Genomic DNA, 8,784 nt, shown 5'->3' on the forward strand with positions numbered 1-8,784 from the left:
CAGAAATAGAAATGCAATGTGCATATGTAGGATGCTGGAAATGGGATTTAGATATACCTAGTGACAGAAGTAAGGGGTCTGTTTCAACCCAAAATCCATGGTGGAGAGGTGAAGATGTCATAATCCTCACCTCAGTTATTATTGCATTGATTTAGGAAATTACATTGATAAAAGGTCTGATGGCCCTCTATGACACAACATTCATTTGTCCCTGCTCTGTTGCAGAGTACTCTATGTATGTAACTAAATGGAAAATCTGAGTACATGTGGCACAAACTCTTAGTATAAGGGCTCATACAGACAAGTGGTTTTACCTGCGCTCCCCTGCACTCAGTTGTAAAGCTTTCAGATGCTGGGAATGCAACTTATTTATTTAAAAGGACCTGTACTCATACAGGAGCATGTAAGAGGAGAAACCTGCGTTCAGCACATACATTTGTCCATGTGAGTACAGCCCAGTCAGGGGCGTAACTATAGAGGAAGCAGACCCTGCGGCTGCAGGGGGGGCCAGGAGGTATAGGGGCCCCATGAGGCCCTAATTCATATACAATTTCAATAAATATTGGAGAAACAAGTCAACCTCTAAACATTTTGGGGGCCTGAAAAATAATTTGCTGTGGGGCCCAGTAATATCTAGTTACGCCACTGAGCCCAGTTTAAAATAATTGACTGTGTTTTTTCCTGTGCTCCTCTGCAGTGGAAAGCATTGAGACCGAAAGCAGGGGAGCTCAGGCAAAACCTCTAATCTGTATGAGCCCTTAGTTGAGAACTTGCTTTTATAACTTTTTATCACATGGAAATAAAGAAAGGCCTTAGCTCAGGTCGCCTATAAACTGTTTTGGAACTGTAACATAGGGAATGTAATAATAGAGGCAGCAGACCCAGTGGTTTGTAAGAGCTCTGGGGTGCACAGGTTCAGTGGTATAACATCAGAAATATATCCTGTATTTTTTTGTTTGGGCAATAGGAAACACAAAAATATCTTTAGTCCTAATTATTTCACTGCTATGAGTTAAACATCCCCAAAATCTTAAGTACTGAATGGTGCCTGTCCTTGCATTAGTATATTAATATCCTGTGATATTTAAAAGGTTAAGTGAAACTTGATGTTTATAAAGAATTTCAACGCCAAATGTTAGAACAAGGATCATTAGTAATAGCTTTTTATACCATTCACAATCACAACCCAGTACTGAACCTGCCTTTGTAAAGCATAAAATCACCTTGTAACTCCTTGCTACAGTATTTGTTCTCCTTTGCTGTTCAGTTTCCCTAATGAACTTCCATGCTGCACAAAAGAACAATTTCATAAAAATCCATAATTTGTGTGGTGTACAGTGGCCATTTTTTCCTGTCTAGCAATATGTTAATTGAGCTTTTTCCATAACCTCTGCAGAACTGTAACAAGCAGTCAGTTTCAGAATCCAGGCTTGCGATAGACAAGTATTTATTTTTATAATAGATCAGAAACGAATGTTTTACTTGCTGCTGTTTCAGCATAATCCTAACTGGGTACACATGGCTTCTGTATTATTATTGGGAGCCTCGAAACATCTCAAGCCTGTTTGTGCAGCATATCTGGTCCGAGGTCAAACCAGGACAGTTCTTGCAGAACCTCTTCCAGGCTAACTATCACTTAGTGACGTTCATTGGATCTACAATGAAGGGAAGAAACCGGGCACTGGAACATTGCTTTTGCTATTAATATTTAATAAAGAGTTACCACAAACAAAAACAATTAGGATGTGTTTTGATTTCAGAAGGAAATGAAAAACATAGTCTGTGTTTATGTGGCTCATTAGCCAATCAAAGCAAGAGGACATTCTAGGTAATTATAAGGCATTTCTTATTATGATGAATGTATACAGAACGTAGCTGACGTAGAGAATTGTTTCTTATGCGTCTTTGGTTGGCTACTAGTTTTACAAAGAGCTTAGACTGACAGATTTCCTTGTGTACAGATGGAAGGATTTGTGAAGTTGGGCAATAAACATTGGGAGCCAGAAACTTCTGCTTAGGAACAACAACTGAGCAAAGGCAGAAAAGAAAAGAAGAATAAGCAGAGGATAAAAAGAAACAACAGAACGAAGAAAAAAAATGAATGTCTATACCAGCGATTCTCTGTTTTAGTTTTCACTCAGGCCTCACATACAATATGTATCCTAGGCCCCAAATTTGTGAAAAGTCACTAGAGTTTGAGAAAGTTGCAGTTGCAGAACAAACCTCTCCCTACACATCAGTAACAGAATGATTTATTTTTATATCAACTTGCTTGCAATTATGCTTCTTCACATTGACTTAAAGGGATCCTGTCATCCGAAAACATGTTTTTTTTCAAAATGCATCAGTTAATAGTGCTACTTCAGCAGAATTCTGAACTGAAATCCATTTCTCAAAAGAGCAAACAGATTTTTTTATATTCAATTTTGAAATCTGACATGGGGCTAGACATATTGTCAATTTCCCAGCTGCCCCTGGTCATGTGACTTGTGCCTGCACTTTAGGAGAGAAATGCTTTCTGGCAGGCTGCTGTTTTTCCTTCTCAATGTAACTGAATGTGTCTCAGTGGGACATGGGTTTTTACTATTGAGTATTGTTCTTAGATCTACCAGGCAGCTGTTATCTTGTGTTAGGGAGCTTCTATCTGGTTAACTTCCCATTGTTCTTTTGTTTGGCTGCTGGGGGGGGGGGTGATATCACTCCAACTTGCAGTACAGCAGAAAGAGTGACTTAAGTTTATCAGAGCACAAGTCACATGACTTGGGGCAGCTGGGAAATTGACAATATGTCCAGCCCCATGTCAGATTTCAAAATTGAATATAAAAAAATCTGTTTGCTCTTTAGAGAAATGGATTTCAGTGCAGAATTCTGCTGGAGCAGCACTATTAACTGATTCATTTTGAAAATTTGTTTTTTCACATGACAGTATCCCTTTAAGAATTACTGTAAGGATAGCTACTACTTGCCATTAATCAGTTATAGTAATATGCCCACTCCCATTGCTTACAGTTCAGATCAATGTGCTTTTTTATTGGAATTGGTATGTCCTGGTAATATTTCTGCCTGCAAAGAAACTACACAAGCATCTTACCATGTCAACCAGAGTCGTAAAGCTGCCCTGTTTTACTTTGGGTGGGATAATATTGAATCTGTTAAAAGCTATAAATGGTGACAAATGCAAACATGTCCACATGTTGAACAAAAAGAGCTAAAATAAAATCATGTTTGTATGTTAAACATAGCTGGAAATTAGTTGTCTTCTTCACCAGGGAAGGTGGTGGAGAGTTATGATTATCAGGCCCTCAAAACTGTAAGGGTAAAACTACATGGGAGATTTTGCAACAACATGCAACACCACACAATGAGGGCACAACAGCATGAGATTTGTAGGACAGTCGTGGCTTGTTGGATGGAAAAATTTCCATGTAGTTTACCCCCCCCCCCCGAGCTGCTTGAAACAGAAAAAGCAGTTATAAAATAGAAAGAAGTTGGGAAAAAAGTCTTTTTTTTCTGGTGAACTAAAACTAAAACTAACTGAACTGAAAAAAAAAGTGTTGGAAGATGAACAACCCCTTTGACAGAGAGGTTACATTATCTCAGTATTAGAGTGGTAATGAAATACAGCCACTCACAACTTTCTTGGAGAGATAAAATAGTATAGGGCCTCTGGCTTTTTCATTTCCTAATTTTCCTAATAACTGCATGGAAGGACTCCTTTATAATCCCAATAGCAAGCACGAAAATAGATGCAAATTGTTTGTTATTTGTTACTCACAAATGTGAGTTCACTTATACATGCTGTAAGCATCTTGCAGAGAATGGTGATGCATCCATTCAGCCTGCTCTAATGAATTTGGTTAATTTGTCCTCTATGAAGCTGGTTGCCACAATTAGGCTGGTATTGTGAAAACTGCATTGTGGGTAGAAAAATGACAATTTGCAGCTGTTTCTGCACATTATTCTTGATTCAATAATGATCCATTTTTACAATTCCAGGTAATTTTAGTTGCATTTTGACAGCTAAGTATAAAAAAATTTTATATATATATATATATTTTTTTTTTTGCAGCCTATTTTTACTTGTCAGTTATTACTGACCCCAATGGATGTGTGGCTGATAATAATCAAGAGGCACATCTATAAATTGCCCTTCTATTGAGACAAATAGATAGGAAAACAGAGGTCAGTAATTCAGGGCAAGCAGAGAAGGAAACATACTCTAGAAATGACCCATTGGCTTCATGTCACTATGGCTGCTGCTCTGCCTTGTACTGACACATTTTCTATTTATTACTATACAGTTACACACCTGGGGCAGATTTATCAAGGGTTGAATTTCGAGGTGGAAAAAAGTTCGAAATTCGACCATCGAATTGCATACTTCGATATTCGCAGTCAAAGGTTTTTTATATCGAATTTGGCCATTTTTGGTCAAAGTAAAATCGTTCGATTAAATCCTTGGAATCAAACGATTTTAGTGATCGAACTAACGATTTTACTTCGACTATACTTCTAGAAGCTCCCCATAGGCTAACATAGCAATTCGGCAGGTTTAAGGTGGCGAAGTGTCGAAGTCGAACTTTTTTAAAGAGAGTAATTCGATTTTCGAAGTCAAACTTTTTTTACTTCGAAACAAAGTTGAATTTAGGCAGATTTACCCTTAGTAAATCTGCCCCTTACTGTGTAACTATCACTTTTATAAGAAATTCTCTTTTCCATTTTCACGTTCTTATTAGGAATTTCCCTGGTTTACAAATCACATTCTTTCCAAAGTTTATAAAGCCATGAGGTATCTATCATCAGAATTAGATACTGACACATTTAGGGGAAAGGGTCAGGGGGCTTGTTTTCAAACATAGGTGGTAAATACCAGTACAGTAACCTATAGTAACAATAAGCAAATACCGTTCATCTTTCACTGGGGAACATTTATGAAAGAATGTCTAGTATGCAATGTCTATGCATAATTGCAACCAATTTTCATTATGATTAACAGACGATTGGTTCCTTGCCAGCAAAGCATATGGAATACAACTGATTGATTTTCAGTCCACTTTAAGTACAACACTGTGGTTCAATAGATATCATTTCTGCCTAGGGTTCATCTCACACTCTAAAAATGTCAGTGATAAAGTTGACCCTAGCGCCTTCGATTGTAGCTCCACTGTAACAAGGACTCATGTGAATAATTTATGTAAAGGCTGTAAAATGATGTGGAATAAAATGGCACTAATGAGTATATTCATTGGAGCTATCCATCACGCAGCACTCCAGGGCAATCAGTGGGAGGCTGGGTGTGCAACATTAATATATTGCACATAAAACTGCAATAAATTTCAATTCATCTGCTGCAGACCCTGGTCTATCTGCTCCTATACATGATTTATTCAAAATTTCTGTCAAAAGAGTGGAATTCTGAATGAATCAAATAAAGGTGATTGTAAGACTGGTCACGCTTTTTTTCTCCAAAAGTACCCCCAAGGTGCCCAAGGAAGGATCATACTGCCCTGAGAACAGCAAAACAGATTCCACTTGCAAGCACTTCAGCCATGTCAAGGCAGAGGCAGAAAGTACCACTGGGCTGGAGATGCCCCGGCTGCACTTCTGTAATAAAGCCACAACAACTTATTTTGAAACATGTTGTCTAACATTCCAACACTATATCGATATAGGTAAATGCAGAACATCTTTTATTTGCCGCAGTAATGTAACTAGAGGGGGGCGGGCCCTGGCCCAATTGCACCCCCTGCTCCCCCGGTAGTTCTGCCACTGATTTGCCCTTCTCACAAAAATTATCACAAATCAGCCACCCTGTAGGCTTAACAATTTAAAGGGGAACTTTCACAAAAATTTAATATTATCTTCCTCATACTGAAATAAGAAACTTTCTATATACAATCAATTCAACATTCTGTACCATTTCTGAAATGATCAAGTTTATCTTCACTATTCCTCTCCCAGCATCTGTTTCTCTTCATTCTGTCTTGGGTGTCAGATATTCATTGGCAGTATGATCCAATATACATTATAGGGGCGCTCCCTTAATTTCCTAGCAGATGAATTACAGCTCACTCAAATAACTGAATTCAAAATCTAACAAAATAACTGCCTTTTGCACAAATCCTGCATGTAGAGAGACATGATGTCTGGTGATTTTAATTGAATGAGTTCTAATACATCTTCTAGGCAAAAGAAGCCCCCCTATAAGATATATTGGATCTAACTGTCAATGAATATCTGACACCCAACATCCTGCATGAAGAGAGAATGAAGATAAACAAGTGCTGAGAAACAGTGATAATTTCAGAAACAGTACAGAATATTTAATTGATTGTATTTAGAAAGTTTCAGTATGCTGAAGCTTATATTACATTTTCGCAATAGTTCCCCTTTAAGCATTAATGCACGTGATAGAAAATATACTTTATAATATATCTTGCCCATACTGAAGCAGTGTAATGCATAGCTCTGGGCATCGCTTTATCCCCTGCAGTATGTGTGGGAGTAAGATACTGACTACTTAATAAGCAATGTGGAACAAGTTTTGTCTGAGTAATGATGTGTTATAGGCTGTAACTGCTGGGTGCTTATTGCCTGGGCTTAGTGTATATTATGTAAATTTGTACAATCTCAGACCTTAGTATATTCAGACATGGACCAAGACTGATCACAGCAATTTAATAGGAATCTTTTCTCAGTGTAAGGCTATTATTTTAACAAAATCAAAAGTCAACCCAATATTGAATGTCACTAGTAATGAATAGCAATGCAACATGTTTGTCAATTATATGACTGTAGGCTTAGTTAGGTTTAATGGCCATCCTTCCTACTTTAAAATATAAATTGTCTTTTATTATTGTTTACTGGATTTATAGTATTATAAATTGATATATTTTGCACTGGATTAAGAGATTTACTGTATACGTTTGTTCAGCCATTTAGGTGAAGGTGAAAACCTTGCCCCATGCGGGATTTACATGCTAGTTACCAGGGGTGGCAAAAAGACACTCCTGGACCTGGTAACTTTATGGGGGTTATTTATCAAATTCCAAATTTTCTGATTTTTTAAATAAAAAAAGTTGACCAAACTAGAATCCCCGATTTGACCTTATTTATTATTTAAAAAGCACAAATTAATCGGTTTGGGGAAAACCCCCAAAAAATTGGACAGGCTTTTTCCCAGAATTGTACGATTTTTTGGGGGATTTTGTCTGAAAAGCCGAAAATGATAGGATTTTCGGGCTAAACCCAGCACAGACCACAATAACTTCCAATTAGGATAGGGACATCCCATTCACTTATATACAACCTCGGCAGGTCTGAGATGACAGATTTTTGGATTCTGACTTTTTGCAGCCTCAGGGTATACTAGATCTCATAATATTTGAGTTATCTTCCCACTAAAAATTTTATAGTTATTAAAAACTCGTTTTTCGAGTTTTAAGCATTCGGACTTTAATAAATAACCCACCATGAGTTGAATTTTTGTGGTTTTAAACTGAAAATTTGGCTCTTCTGGTGCACAAGATCTTAATTGCGATCTCTGCACTAGCGATGTATCCCCCCTGGACCCGCTCTGACAGAAGATGGGCAGAAGAGCGGTGGGGGGGGGCTGCATCACAGGACCCACCTCAGGGTGGCTTAGGGGCCTGAATCGCCCCTGCATCTTCAGTAGCACAAAATATATATCCTTAAGTAAGCATTATGTTGGGTCTGTGGTTTAATAGAAAACCAGTGTGCAAAGAGCAATTTTGCTACCATGCTCTGATTAAAATCCAATGCAAATGCACAAAACAGATGCAATTGTGCCTGTGTGTTGACAAATCGAGTTCAAGTTGTATCCAGAATGTCATTCTAGAGCAAATGTTCAAAACAGATTTTGTGTCCGATTCATTGGGCACAAATCTATTGATCCAAGCCACTGTGTGAATCCTAGGTTCGGGGTTATAAGTTTGTCAGGGTTTCTCACTTCCTTTGGCCCCTGCCATAGGCTAAACAAAAGCTGGTTGGGTGTTTTAAAAAAGAACTTTCTGTCAACCCATCCAATTACAGGGCCCTCTAAAGTAATGAGGCTAAAGCAACAAAACTGTTCTATGCAATGTGCAGCTAGATGAAAAAAAGTGGATAAAGACACATGGGATCTTTGAGTGCAATCTTGTTGCAGTCTGGGAAATCAAACCAAATAGTGGCTGCTTATTTCTTCATTGTAACAAAAAGGTCTCATGAAAAAAAGGTTCTCTTCTGGCAATGCTTTCACTGCATGCACTCAGTGGGAATAAAAGACAACCAGAGACCTAGGGAAGCCTGAAGTATCCTGTGAAGTTCCAGAATAGGAATCCTTTTGTGTGTTCATCTAATTATGGGACAGATTGGCAAAAAAACATTTCCTGGCAGAGACTTTGTTTTCAAGCTTAGGTCTGAAGCAAATTATATTTTACAACCTCTGAAAGAAGTGCTTTGTAGGGCATAATAATCTCTATCTGTCTATGTCTTTAATTTATTCTTTCTATAATCCTTGCCATGAATAGAAAATACTTGCATAACTAGACCTACACAACAAGAGGTGAACTGTGATTTGTTTGTTGGAAGCTAAATTAGTAGGTTAAACCAAAAATATTAGCATGGGGGAGCACAGTAATGAAAGATAACAGGGATCATTTATCACAGAGGGTGATGCATGGTGCAAAGTACTGACATGTCAAGGAATGAGCATATAGGGGTGCAAGTTGCTCTTGAGCCTGCAGGACTCCCTGGCACCTGTTAGTATTGTACTTTGTCCCTTGC

The sequence above is a fragment of the Xenopus laevis genome, chromosome 4S, assembly GCF_017654675.1.
Source record: "Xenopus laevis strain J_2021 chromosome 4S, Xenopus_laevis_v10.1, whole genome shotgun sequence".
NCBI lineage: Eukaryota > Metazoa > Chordata > Amphibia > Anura > Pipidae > Xenopus > Xenopus laevis.